Raw genomic sequence first — 14,999 nt, 5'->3', positions numbered from 1 at the left:
ACCACCCGTCCTAAACATCTGAGTGTCCCAGTCTATATCTGGTAAATTGAAATCTCCACCTAAGACTATAACATGCTGAGAAAACTTATGTGAAATGTATTCCAAATTTTCTCTCGGTTGTTCTGCCACTAATGCTGCTGAGTCGGGAGGTCGGTAAAAGGAGCCAATTATTAACCTAGCTCGGTTGTTGAGTGTAATCTCCACCCATAATAATTCACAGGAACTATCCACTTCTACTTCACTACAGGATAAACTATTACTAACAGCGACGAATACTCCACCACCGGTCGCATGCAATCTATCCTTTCTAAACACCGTCTGTACCTTTGTAAAAATTTCGGCAGAATTTATCTCTGGCTTCAGCCAGCTTTCTGTACCTATAACGATTTCAGCTTCGGTGCTTTCTAACAGCGCTTTAAGTATGGTACTTTACCAACGCAGCTTCGACAATTTACAATTACAATACCGATTGCTGCTTGGTCCCCGCATGTCCTGACTTTGCCCCGCACCCGTTGAGGCTGTTGCCCTTTCTGTACTTGCCCAAGGCCATCTAACCTAAAAAACCGCCCAGCCCACGCCACACAACCCCTGCTACCCGTGTAGCCGCTTGTTGCGTGTAGTGGACTCCTGACCTATCCAGCGGAACCCGAAACCCCACCACCCTATGTCGCAAGTCGAGGAATCTGCAGCCCACACGGTCGCAGAACCGTCTCAGCCTCTGATTCAGACCCTCCACTCGGCTCTGTACCAAATGTCCGCAGTCAGTCCTGTCGACGATGCTGCAGATGGTGAGCTCTGCTTTCATCCCGCTAGCGAGACTGACAGTCTTCACCAAATCAGATAGCCGCCGGAAGCCAGAGAGGATTTCCTCCGATCCATAGCGACACACATCGTTGGTGCCGATATGAGCGACCACCTGCAGATGGGTGCACCCTGTCCCCTTCATGGCATCCGGAAGGACCCTTTCCACATCTGGAATGACTCCTCCTGGTATGCACAAAGAGTGCACATTGATTTTCTTTCCCTCTCTTGCTGCCATATCCCTAAGGGGCTCCATTACGCGCCTGACGTTGGAGCTCCCAACTACCAGTGAGCCCACCCTCAGCGGCCGCCCGGATCTTGCAGACTGAGGGACAACCTCTGGAACAGGACAAGCAGCCATGTCAGGCCGAAGATCAGTATCAGCCTGAGACAGAGCCTGAAACCGGTTCGTCAGACAAACTGGAGAGGCCTTCCGTTCAGCCCTCCGGAATGTCTTTCGCCCCCTGCCACACCTTGAGACGATCTCCCACTCTACCACAGGTGAGGGATCAGCCTCAATGCGGGCAGTATCCCGGGCAACCACAGTCGTAGTCCGATCGGGGGATGCGTGGGACGAGCTGGCCGTCCCCGACAAACCCCCATCCGGATCCCCACAGTGATGCCCATTGGCAACAGCCTCAAGCTGTGTGACCGAAGCCAACACTGCCTGAAGCTGGGCGCGAAGGGATGCCAACTCAGCCTGCATCCGAACACAGCAGTTGCAGTCCCTATCCATGCTAAAAACTGTTGTGCAAAGAACGTCTGAACTAATCTACAGAGGGCGCAAACAAATCGACACAAAATTTAAACGGTTATTAAAATACAAGATTGCCTAGTAAATGCAGTAATGCTGCTACTTGCGCACTGCTGACACACTGCTCGGCGGCGGAAGAAGACTACGCGATTTTACACTGTTCAGGTACCAAAACGCGATGAGTGAGCTAGGAGTATACGACTTGCTGCTGCAGCTGCTTATCCAACGGCGGCAGGGAGCACACTCATCCTGAAGGAAGAAATTCTTCATTGTTAAAGAACGTGGTATCAGAATAATGTGTATGCTCACTAACTATCATCTTGTAAGCATATGTTTGCTGGTCGCGGTGGACCTAGGTGTTCTAGGCGCTTTAGTGCGGAACCGCGCGACTACGGTCGCAGATTCGAATCCTGCCTCGGGCCTGGATGTGTGTGATGTCCTTAGGTTAGTTAAGTTTAAGTAGTTCTACGTTCTAGGGGACTGATGACCTCAGATGTTAAGTCCCATAGTGCTCAGAGCCATTTGAACCATTTGTAAGCATATGTTTAAAGAAATGGGCATTTTGACTACTGCCTCACAGTATAATTGTTCCAGACGTTTATTGTAAATAATCCACTGCAGTTCTAAAAGAACAGTGATGTATACAATTACAATACTAGAAGAAAACGTTACTCCACATTAAGGTTGTATTTAGCACAAAACTGGCTCACAATGCTGCAAATAAAATTTCAATCATATACCCAGTGTTATAAAATGCATGACAGACAACGAAGTAAAATTTGAAAACAAACTGAAAAAAATTTTGTCCTTCACAACTCCATCTACTCCAGAGAAGAATTTCTAACATTTCAGTGTGTGGAGAGTAGGAATTATTCTCTCTCTCTGTCTTTCTCTCTCACACAGACACAACGGTATATATATATATATATATATATATATATATATATATATATATATATATATATATATAGCCCAAATACTCCTTCGTCAGGGCGTATTTCGAGCATCCTATGTATTCACGCCTGTCCTGTAGTACCGGCTCAATGTCTACAGGTTGAATCGTAAATAAGAGTGAAAACAGCCAGTGATGGAAGAACACTACGACAGTTGGTCCTCCAAACGAGCATAACTGAAAAAAAAAAAAATGTGTCTACGAGTCGCCACTGAGTTCAATATCATACATTGTCCTGGTTGGTGCAAATTTATTTTAAATGTAAATTTTTTGATTACGTCCTTATCCAATTCGGCTTGAACTTTACCAGTGGCCTACCTCAGCAAGAACTGCAATACTGCTTCTGCACGTTACATCTTACAATTTACTGCACACAGGTACCTGTTGAAGTAGACATTCCACGTTTCGTCTACGTGTTTGGATGTAATACTGTACTCCTCTCTGCAGTAAGTTACGAATTCTGTCAGACATCCCCTAATAATGTAGTAAATCTTGAACAAACGGTACAGATCACTGCTCCGTTACTTCAGCCATATCAACAGGGGCGCTGTACAGTTCAGTTTTTAGATGATCGTAGGCTGATAAATACAGAAGATTGAATTTAGATGACTTTGGAGGCCTAGATACAGGCCCTGATCGACGTTTCCACTACAAACAGTGTTAGCACGTTATATCTTATATCAGCAGCGAAACGTGCACTGTGCACCTACCACGTGTCGGAAGGATGGGGGATTGGTGGAAGTTGAACTCAGTTCGACAGGTAATTCACAGCATTGTTTAAATTTCAGATACACTTCCTGACAAAAAAGGGAACCGCGGAGAGGGCATGGTCGGCTGTCAATGTAACTTCGTACACGTACACGCCATCGGCGGGTATCTAAATGATTTTTCTGTAACATGTAGAACGGCAACTAGAGTGCGATAGAGTTGTTCGTGTTTAATGTTGTTATCAGGTTTGTTAGGATATATAAGGAATGCCAACGGCATCTGATGTTGAGTGATCACTGCGAGGGACATTGGGATGCAGCGTACTCGTATGAGTCAGCGTTATCAGTGCGTGACAGGCTTTGAAATGCGCTTCATTTTTGCAAGCACATAGTAATCGCTTGTCATCTCTGTTAGCCAATCGAGAACAAGTAACAGACTACCTATAACATTGTGTGTCGTCCCGCACCATTGGCCGGAGACTACACTGCGCCCATCATATGAATAAACTGGTGTCAACACTACACCATGTATTCTTCCGGGTTTGCTTGAATCTCATTGGATTTCGCTTCACATGGAGCGGAAGCCAAGCCGTGTCCCGTACAGTAAAGTGCGATCATAAGGATACGTTTTATGCTGTGTTATACGCACATAGATTGAGAGCTAATGCGGGACAACAGCTTTACGGGCGCATTGAACTTGGACAGCACTGGCCAGCCAGCTGGCCCAGCTAACCTGCGATGATGTGAGCTGCTGCAGTTCAGACGTAGAGACGAGCAGAGAAACAATATAGCTTCGAATGTCGTTTAATTTTTCAAGAGAATGAAATAATATTCGGCAAAACTCTAGCACTGCCACATGCTTCTTAGGTGACAAGACGGAAAGCATAAAATGCTTTCGTTCTCTTCTAACATAGTATTCAAATTACAAATAAGAGAGACGAAAATTCCTAACTTAAAACACAGGGTAATTTTTCTGAGCGAGACACGTGTGCCGCAAAAGCATACTGCAGGGATTTCACCATATTGTTGAATACTGAAACCACTGAAGGTATCAATTACAGTCAGCCGTCTGGTAATTTCTTAGCTCCCTCCTAGTCCGAATCCGAAAAATACATTTCATTTCTGGAACTGTCGTATGCTACGTCGATAACGAGTCGACAAACAACAGAATCCACTAAGCCACCCAGGAGCCGCATTTCTCTTGCGACGTGCCACTCTATATCCCGCCGGCGTTCGGCAGTGACACGTGGAAAAGCTGCGTGCGTTTAGTTCCAATACGTCTGTCTGGCAGCTTAACAACCTTGTCACTTCTCGCGACAAATACCTTCGTTAACTTGGCTCCAGATCAGTTCTGGCGGGTTCATATTGAAATGGTACAGTGGAAAATGTAAAAATTCAGCATTTGTTTGCTGTGCTCGATGCCACGAGAAAGATTTTTCTTCATGTTTCTACGACACGTATCACTCTGGTTCGTGTCAGAGTAAATCTGTGTTGTAAAACGATGGACACAAATCAAATAAAGAGTATTTCGTTTTTCATTTTTTCACAAAAAATCTGAATTGTTATGTTTTCTTAATTTACGGAAACTGTATTATCAATCTTCCATAAAATATCCATAATTAAAATTTCATATGTGAAATGAAAACAGCAATTTCGCGTGCAATATGTGTTTAGAAACAAGAAGACGTGCAAGATCCATAAAAATGATGAATTTTAGACTTACCATGTGTAAGTGAACCAACGATCCACAAATTACACCATATCATCAATCTATTATGATACCGATTTCGCTATATATCCAGCTTGTAACGGTATCTCAACGGCATCAAATACAGTCCCTCGGAAACTTGAAAGCCGATTTTTTTTGTAAATTTATGAAAAATCTTTAAGAAACAACTTATCTCTCGGCACTTTTTAACCTTGTTCCACACGCGTGTTTCACTACGGAGCGGGAAGCAACCACAGCCATTTTCATACTGCGTGTTAACAGTGTGGCAGTCAAAATAGAACAGTACAGAAACTGTGACTGAACACGATTTTTGAAATAAAAACTACATAGCTAAAGCATGATTAAGAAGAACGTTGATGGCTGCTAATGCATTAGAATGTCTTACAATTTCATTTGACGTAACTTAGTAATAAGATATCTGATACATAAGTAGGAGGTTCGAGTCCTCCCTTGGGTATGGGTGTGTGTGTTTGTCCTTAGGATAATTTAGGTTGTGTGTAAGCTTGGGGACTCATATCCTACGGAGTTAAGTCCCATAAGATTTCACACACATTTTGAACATAAGTAGGACTTACTTCTAAGAGCGTAACAGCACGAGTGTACGTATGCTGCGACTTCTGACCAGTCACTGTATTTGTGTTTGTTTACATCAGGTTTAATCTTATGATGACCAGAGTATAGTAGCAGTCCGACTAGGGAATCACGTCCACTGCATTGGCTGCCGTTAACACCACAATACAAACGGCTGCGTTGAGAGTGCTGTCGTTACCAGGAAGCGTAGAATGCTGATGAATGGCGCCGCTTTGTGTTGAGCGATGAATCGCGGTTGCGCACTATGCAAGGTGACCACCGTCGGCGAGCATGACGACGTCCCGAGTAGAGGTCCTACAGTTCCTATGTTTCGGAGGGCCATAGCGGTGTTTACCCAGGTGTCTTTCTACGGGGAGTCATCTGGGGTGACTTCAGGTCATAGCTCGTAGTGACTGAGCGACATCTGACGGCACAACGTTACGTCACCAGAGATACTGCGTCCTCGTGGGTTACCTCTCATGCGACAGTACTGTGGCTGTTTTCAACAGGACAATGCTCGCCCACAGATGGCACATGCCTTTATGAGCTACCTGCGTAATGCTGAGGCACTTCCACGGCTAGCAAGATTCCCAGATCTGTCCCAGAACTGTGTAACCTGCTCGGCGTCAACTACTTTGGTAGCCAGAATATCAACGACCAGTTACTACTCCAAACGCCACGGTGGCGGACTCATGTTTACTGGAACCTTTTTGCTTCACCTTTTTGCTATTAATTACGATGTATCCTGTATGTAAACTGTATCCAAGGTGGAATGGTCAATATTCAGGGATATGATAGTAACGGTCATTCGATGCGAAATAGTCTAGTAATCATGGGCTATAATATGTATACCTTAAGAGCTATGAGCACTTGTCCATCTTCGCTAATTAGAAAGACATCTACTGGACAAGTGCTCACAGCCATTGAGGCTTGCATTTTAGAGCCCATGTTCACTAGACGCTTGTTCCCTGATTTACGGCCACTGTGCCGAGCGGTTCAAGGCGCTTCAGTAAGGAACCGCGCTGTTGCTACGGTCGCAGGTTCGAATCCTGCCTCCGTTATGGATGTGTGTGATGTCCTTAGGTTAGTTAGGTTTAAGTAGTTCTAAGTCTAGGGGACTGATGACCTCAGATGTTAAGTCCCATAGTGCTCAAACCCATTTTAACCCCGATTCACTCTTTACCATCTCATCCCGAAAATGGGAAAGCACAGAGCTACCAGTAGAAGATATTTGTTTCACAGACCGTAGATGAAGAAGTGCTCATAGCAATTAAGATACCCATTTCAGAGCCCATGATTATCAGCCTCTTTTTGCATCGAATTAGGGCTGTACATAAAAAAACCGATATATCTATATTTTTCCAAAAGACATCGATATTTACCTGTGACTTTTCCACATTATATCGATTTCGAAATGGCAGTATCGAGTGCCGAAATTTTTATTTCATGTTATATTTTTATCGCAATTTTCAGTACATAATTGAAATTGTTTTTTACATTGTAAAACATAATTTTACTTTCACTGTGTGAAAGTCTTACTACTTTTTGAGCTTTCATCACGTCCAGTCTTTCTCTTTGACATGTGAAGCAAGCACAGGTAGCACAATGAAGAAGTTCGACTGCACTGGCTGGGAAGAGGGGGGGGGGGGGGGGGGGTGTGACGGCGTGAATGGAATAACAAATAGCACACACCGGTTGCGCTACAAAACAATTTTATCGCAACTAGTGCTATGTCATCACATCTTCATTCTTCAAAAACAGTTGCTGAAAATGATTAACCAAAATCTAAATGACTGGTCGCTGGTCGGTGTGGCCGAGCGTTTCTAGACGTTTCAGTCTGGAACCGCGCGACCGCTACGGTCACAGGTTCGAATCCTGCCTCGGGCATGGATGTGTGTGATGTTCTTATGTTAGTTGGGTTTAGGTAGTTCTAAGTTCTAGTGGAGTGATGACCTCAGATGTTGTCCCATAGTGCTCAGAGCCATTTGAACCATTTTTTGAACAAGACTGGTCTTTGCGGTAGGTGTAGACGTGTGAGCGGAAATGTTCATGTAACCAGCCCTCGGCGCTACCGACAGAAACTGCAACGTCCATCTTCACCACGAAAATTTGCCAGGAAAACTCTTGGGTCGCTCCAGAAATGAAAAAAATAGGGAAGTCGACATGGAGTGTTCCGGACAAATGCGATATATGGCGAAACCGAACGACGGACGCATCGGACTCCTTTTCCTTGTGCCACTTACGAGGGGCGTTTGAAAAGTCCGTGCAAAGTCCGGGAGATGGCACCACTGGCGCGTATCGAGGTCATGTTTAGTTAGTAGCATCTTTGGAAACAACGCACACGAAGTTTCAGTCATATTGATCTATTTATTTGTGTTTGGCATTCGTGTGAATCAAGGAAGTCCAGTGATTGTCAAAAAATGGACGAAAAAGAATTTTGTGTGGTGATTAAACATTGCTTTATGAAAGGTAAAACAACTCAGAAGGCTAAAGATAAGCTTGATAAATATTACGGTGACTCTGCACCTTCCATTAGAACAGTTTATAAGTGGTTTCAAAATTTTTGCAGTGGCCGTATGGGCACAAGTGATGCTGAATGTTCTGGACGCCCTGTGGAGGTTACGAATACATAAATCATTGATAAAATCCATGATATGGTGATGGATGACAGAACAGTTAAGGTGCGTGAGATTGCTAGTGCTGTGGGCATATCGAATGAACGGATACATAATATTTTGCATAAGCATTTGCACATGTGAAAGCTATCCGCAAGATGGGTTACGTGATTGCTCATGCTTAACCACAAACGGAATCGTGTGAAGTGTTGCAAAGATGGTTTGTAGCTGTTCAGGTAGAAAGCGCAGGACTTTAAGCGTCGTTTCATGACTGTGGATGAAACATGGATACATTACTATACTGCTGAGACAAAACAACAATCGAAACAATGGGTTACCAAGGGAGAATCTGCACCAAAAAAGGCGAAGAAAATTCCTTTGGCCGGAAAGGCTATGACGACTGTCTTTTGGGATTCGCAAGAGATAATCCTCATCGACTATCTGGAAAAGGGTTAAACTATTACAGGTGCATATTATTCATCGTTTTTGGACCGTTTGAAAGCCGAGCTGCAAGAAAAACGCCGGCGACTGGACCGCAAAAAGGTCCTTTCCCATCACGACAATGCACCAGCACACACCTCAACAACTGTGGTCGCAAAACTAATGGAAATAGGATTCCAACTCGTTTCACATCCCCCTATTCTCCAGACATGGCTCCCTCGGACTACTATTTTTTCCCCAATTTGAAGAAATGGCTGGCGGGACAAAAATTTATTCAAACTAGAAGGTCATTGAAGCAACTAATAGCTATTTTGCAGACTTAGACAATTCGTATTATTCGGAATGGATAAACAAATTAGAACAGCGTTGGACGAAGTGTATAACTCTAAAATAAGACTATGTCGAAAAATAAGAAAGGTTTACCCCAAGCCTTCCGGAGTGGCCGAGCGGTTCTAGGCGCTACGGTCTGGAACCGAGTAACCGCTACGGTCACAGGTTCGAATCCTGTCTTGGGCATGGATGTGTGTGACGTCCTTAGGTTATTTCGGTTTAATTAATTCTAAGTTCTAGGCGACTGATGACCTCAGAACTTAAGTCGCATAGTGCTCAGAGCCATTTGAACCATTTTGTTTACCCCAAACACGTAAGTACTTTTTATTTTTGCACGGACTTTTCAAACTCCCCTCGTACATTGCAGTTACCATTGTTACCAAAGTGGTTATTGCCAATTGTGAACGTGCATCGCTTTCCTTTCATTTTTCTCCAAGGGGAACAAGCAGGCAACTAGCTTGTTGGTGTACAGATATCTAATAATAAATTAATATTTAGAGAAAATTGTCTATCTAAATCAATACTTAAATATACGGCTCCAAAACAGGCAGTGTATTTACAATATGTAGCTATAAAAGGCCAATACGTCGATATTTTTCTTGTATTATATCGATATATTTTCCGGTATATTGAGAGCCGATGTGATATTTCTTTAAATATCGATCTATCGGATTTCCTACATTTTTAAAAATGTTAACGATCCTACTTCGAATGATCGTTCTTGTCATATTACTGAATATCGGCCATGCCTCCAGGACACCCTGTACACAGACCGATACTGAAAAAATGGTTCAAATGGCTCTGAGCACTATGGGACTCAACATGTGAGGTCATCAATCCCCTAGAACTTAGAACTTCTTAAACCTAACTAACCTACGGACATCACACATATCCATGCTCGAGGCAGGATTCGAACCTGCGACCGTAGCAGTTGCGCGGTTCCGGACTGCAGTGGCTAGAACCGCACGGCCACCGCGGCCGGCCAGACCGATACTTAACCTTACATGATTCCCAAAAAGTGTTTTTACCTCATTAAACTGAACAAAACAATGTGGTCTTACACATACTGGGTAAATTAAGAAATCAAACGTAAGAGACATTTCGCGTACATTGTTTTATCCTCCACTCCTACAGGAATATAATCCTTTCCCCGTTACAAACGGAACATATATACACGATCAGGATGCGCTACCAACGCTGCAGAATCAAAAAGAATTTCTCCTGTTTCGTCATGCGGTCTTGAAATACCTAATCAAGAACACATTGGAAAAACTTGTATAAGTCTTCTATCTATGCATCTGATGGGCGCCGGCCGCGGTGGTCTTGCGGTTAAGGCGCTCAGTCCGGAACCACGCGACTGCTACGGTCGCAGGCTCGAATCCTGCCTCGGGCATGGATGTGTGTGATGTCCTTAGGGTAGTTAGGTTTAAGTAGTTCTAAGTTCTAGGGGACTGATGACCACAGATGTTAAGTCCCATAGTGCTCAGAGCCATCTGATGGGCTATAAAACGAGAGCGCCACTTTCTACTCCTCATTTAGCGTATAATCTTACTTCAACATGTTGCCTGATGAATTTGTGCACGACAGGACTCCAACAGATCCCGTCTCGCGTCTAAGGTTCATCAGTATGTGAAAAGCTACTAGTCAGCCTCAACACTGCGACTCCATTGTATATAGGATATTTATTATCGTTCCTCTTTATTGTGTTTATGTTGTGCCTTCTTACCTGTGCGGTAGATGGTAATGCGTGCCGAGCCTTAAAACATGTAGAAACACGCGGAAGAGGATCGCCGATAACCCTGCAAAGCGGGAGATCCGCGCTATGATAAGTCTGCAGCTCCTTTTGAACTGTCTGAAGGCGCGCAGGTAGACCGTACGTAAGCGTTCACGCTCAATATCGGGCGCTGCGCCCTCGGCTGCAGTTCCCGCTCGTAACGGGATATGCATGCGGCGGCGGCGGCGGCGCCTCCCGGCCGCTTAGCAGACAATGCTGCCCCCTCTGCCGGTGCGTGATGCCGCCGCGGTTGCCCCGGCAACAGGCATAAAATTTTACAACGCAGCCCCGGCGTAAGAGTCTTATTCGCAGATTACGGACGCGCAACACTTCAAAGAGTCGTTCGCTCCGAAGCCCTTTGTAACACTGCTCCGGGTTGACTTCGCCCTCTTCCGGCTCACCAGCCGGCAAGTACCTCGTCGAATCGCCGAACGGCGTGTAGGCTGGGTAATGCGCCAACCGCTCGCCATTCGCGCGCCCGGACGTTGGTAATTCTAATTACAAATTCTCCACGGCTGGTTGCGGCGGTGCAGGGGAGGTCCGCCAACAGCGTCTGATATGCGCGCCTCCGACGACGCACATCGCTGGAGATGAAAAGCACTGTGCAAAACAGATTCCAGTTACGTTTCCTGTCTGTTGGTCCCCATACCCTTCAGGTCACAACGAGATATGCAGCTTTCATACGATAGCATGACGCTGCAGCAATGCCCATTAACGCTACAATTGCTTACAGAGACGTCAGCAGCTCGACATGGCCTCTAACGTTCAGGATTTGTTGACGGATGAAGTCGAAAACGTGGAGGATTACGCAAAACTAGCTGCCTTCTCTGTTACTGCTTCCCTATTGCCAGATAAATGATATCTTAGCTGCAGCTCTGCTGACCGTGGCAGCATCGGAATTCGTCCCTATAGCAGGCATTTCCACAAGTAAAAGTTACTGTAATGTAGGTTAATTCTTATAAAGAAGAAAACAGCACCCAGCCACTATTAATACTGCTATTTATTTAAGTAAATAGCGCTTTTACCGGTTTCGAACTGGCAAGTTCATCATAAGACGGCTGACCACATGATTTTCAAGATACACTTTATATTATCGTCCGTTTTCGATTTTTATTGTTCCACCAAAACACCAAAAAAAACAAAAAAAAAAAATAGTTCGCCACAGTGGAATGATACAATCGAAAATGGACGATAATGTAATAGTGTATTTTGAAAATCATGTGAACAGCCGTCTGATGATGAACTTGTCAGTTCGAAACCGATAACGGCGCTATTTACCTAAATAAATAGCAGTATTAATATTGGCTGGTTGCTGTTTTCTTCTTTGTAAGAATTAGCCTACATTAAGTGTACACAGTCACGGTCTCAACATGTCAGTTTTAGACAAAATAGTAAAAGTTACGTAATAAAGGATAGTGGGAAAGCCAAATACTCCATAAAGAAAAGTGGTAAATCAACAGAAAATTATGCAGGATGTTTGTTTTAACATGAGACAACTAATATCTCGTAAACGAAGCATAGTAAGAAAAAACATTTCTAGTTGAAAAGTTAATATTAATAAAGGGGTCATCTGGCTGTGCTACAACTGGGCACCACAATACCAACCCCTCTCCGTGGGAACAGCAGTATTTTCCAATGGGATCTCCCCATTTTTATTGATGTTAGGACTCTACGCCAAAAAATCGAAACCATTGTTTCTCACTCGTGGAAGATGGTGCTGTAATCGACAGTTATGAAGTGTGCCTGTTTTTGCAATTAAAAATTGACCCCTTTTGAATTAAATTCCATTTACCTTCGTGTTCTGTCGATTGATGTTTGCGTTCGAAATTTACTTTAGTGTTTCCAATGTGGCTGTACAGTACAAGTAATATGGCTAGACACTGCCATTTCTGGCAGATAAGTTTCTTGTACCGTAACGTAGTTTTCTCTTCCCTATGGTCTTGACTCTAATGAGACCACAAACCATCGGAATGCCTGATTACAAGTGGCCGCTTTCGAAAGGCATAGCTACTGGCGGAACAGAAACCAAAACCACTGTAATGAGGTAAAATGTCCATGAAGTGATAATGGCTGGTGCACCTGCCGTAGGTAATCACCGAAATCAGGCACTCCAAAGGTGATAGGCAAGTGGACTCACCGGTACCAAGCATTCCGATGCGAAAAGCAGACTATTACACCCACGTCGTTGTTCTTGGAACAGGCTAAACGTAGTTCCTAACCAGACATTAAAACGGCTAACAATACTATACTATACAATCAAATTTGCAACGCTGAAGTAAATTTCCAACATAAAAATCAACCGTTAGACCACAAAGATTTACATTTACATAATAAATGAAATGGAGAATCGAATGCGTGGATTCTTAAATCGCAAAACCAGGCACACTTAATACCTGTCGGTTACAGCACCATTTACCGGGAGTGGGAAACAATGGTTTGAGTAAACTGTACGTTCTTTTTTGCAGTAAAAATTGTGGAATAACTGTTCGAAAATACAAAGTTGATCCCGCCGCGCAGGAGGCGTGACTAGGACGTGGTGAGTTGCAGGCAGGCAGATGTCCCCTTTACTAATACTACATTTTCACCTACAACAGTTTTTCCATACCATTCGTCCTTTTCGAAGTGTTTAGTTCAAATGGTTCAAATGGCTCTGAGCACTATGGGACTTAACATCTATGGTCATCAGTCCCCTAGCACTTAGAACTACTTAAACCTAACTAACCTAAGGACATCACACACATCCATGCCCGAGGCAGGATTCGAACCTGCGACCGTAGCAGTCACGCGGTTCCGGACTGAGCGCCTAGAACCACGAGACCACCGCGGCCGGCGAAGTATTTAGTTGACTCAAGTTAAAACAGACGCCTGTATATCGACCATTCAGAAAGAAGTTTGGATGCAAGGTAGGCTTGTTACTGCATGGTACTACATCAGTCTACAATTTTAGATTGCTCTTCGTGTAGCGAGCCCTCCACAGCAGTGAAAAGGAATAAGAGAGAGAGAGACAACTGAATCAGAAATAAAGGTTCAGCCAGTCCCTAGAGCGTTCTAGCTAGTGGAACGTGACAAATCATCTTATGAAACGAACAGGGGAAATTATTGTTGATCATGAAGGATGAGATATTCGAATACGAAGACCAGCAAGCGTAGCCGCTCTGATCCCATCAGCATCGGCGAGTTTCGTGCAGGCAGCTGCGAGTGTGTGTGATTGCAGCGGTCGAGGTAATCGTGAGCATTATCTCGTGGCGCAAGCCGAATTCTACCAATGTGATTTTACACAAGACTGATTCCAAAGTAATGGAAGCCAGTTCATGTTAACGAAAGATGGCAGCAACTTGTGTGCTGACAGCTTAACAACTCCATCATAAATCTGCTACCGAATGGACTCTGTCTGACGACAGCACAAGAATGGGTTCGGAGAGCAGTTTACGGTGGTTTTATTTTGTGGACTGCCTGATCCAGGAAAAAATGGTTCTTTTAGCCGTCCTTTCAATGAGGGAGAGGGGTAGGGGGGGGGGAGGACGGGGGAATGTCATCTCTGGCCGTTGCAGAGGCTTTTGACCGACAAGGCGAGTAGGACAACCTGGCGCTTGAATTGGTTACTCTGCAGAGGCACCACGAGGGCGACTCTGACAAAAAAAATGTCTCCTGCCCTGCTGCCGTGCCTGTGTTGCCAGTGTGAACGAACGGCTCTGTCATTTACTGATTTAAGCCTTAGACAAATCATTTATCTGTTTTAAAATTAATTCGACCTGTTCCATCCAATGGTCCTGCATCTAAGCAACAGATCGACGTCACCAGGCCAGGAAAAGCTGATATGACAACTGATATCTGCCAGTTATGTTGTCCCAATTGTGAAACATTCACGTAATCAGCCATTGTGTATTATTGTTGGATTTGTAACTTTGCCTCCTGTATGAACGTATGACTCCAAATACACTCCTGGAAATGGAAAAAAGAACACATTGACACCGGTGTGTCAGACCCACCATACTTGCTCCGGACACTGCGAGAGGGCTGTACAAGCTATGACCACACGCACGGCACAGCGTACACACCAGGAACCGCGGTGTTGGCCGTCGAATGGCGCTGGCTGCGCAGCATTTGTGCACCGCCGCCGTCAGTGTCAGCCAGTTTGCCGTGGCATACGGAGCTCCATCGCAGTCTTTAACATTGGTAGCATGCCGCGACAGCGTGGACGTGAACCGTATGTGCAGCTGACGGACTTTGAGCGAGGGCGTATAGTGGGCATGCGGGAGGCCGGGTGGAAGTACCGCCGAATTGCTCAACACGTGGGGCGTGAGGTCTCCACAGTACATCGATGTT

Source organism: Schistocerca serialis, chromosome 1 (genome assembly GCF_023864345.2).
Source record: "Schistocerca serialis cubense isolate TAMUIC-IGC-003099 chromosome 1, iqSchSeri2.2, whole genome shotgun sequence".
NCBI lineage: Eukaryota > Metazoa > Arthropoda > Insecta > Orthoptera > Acrididae > Schistocerca > Schistocerca serialis.
The sequence above is the reverse complement of the archived record's forward strand: the minus strand, read 5'-3'. Positions refer to the sequence as shown.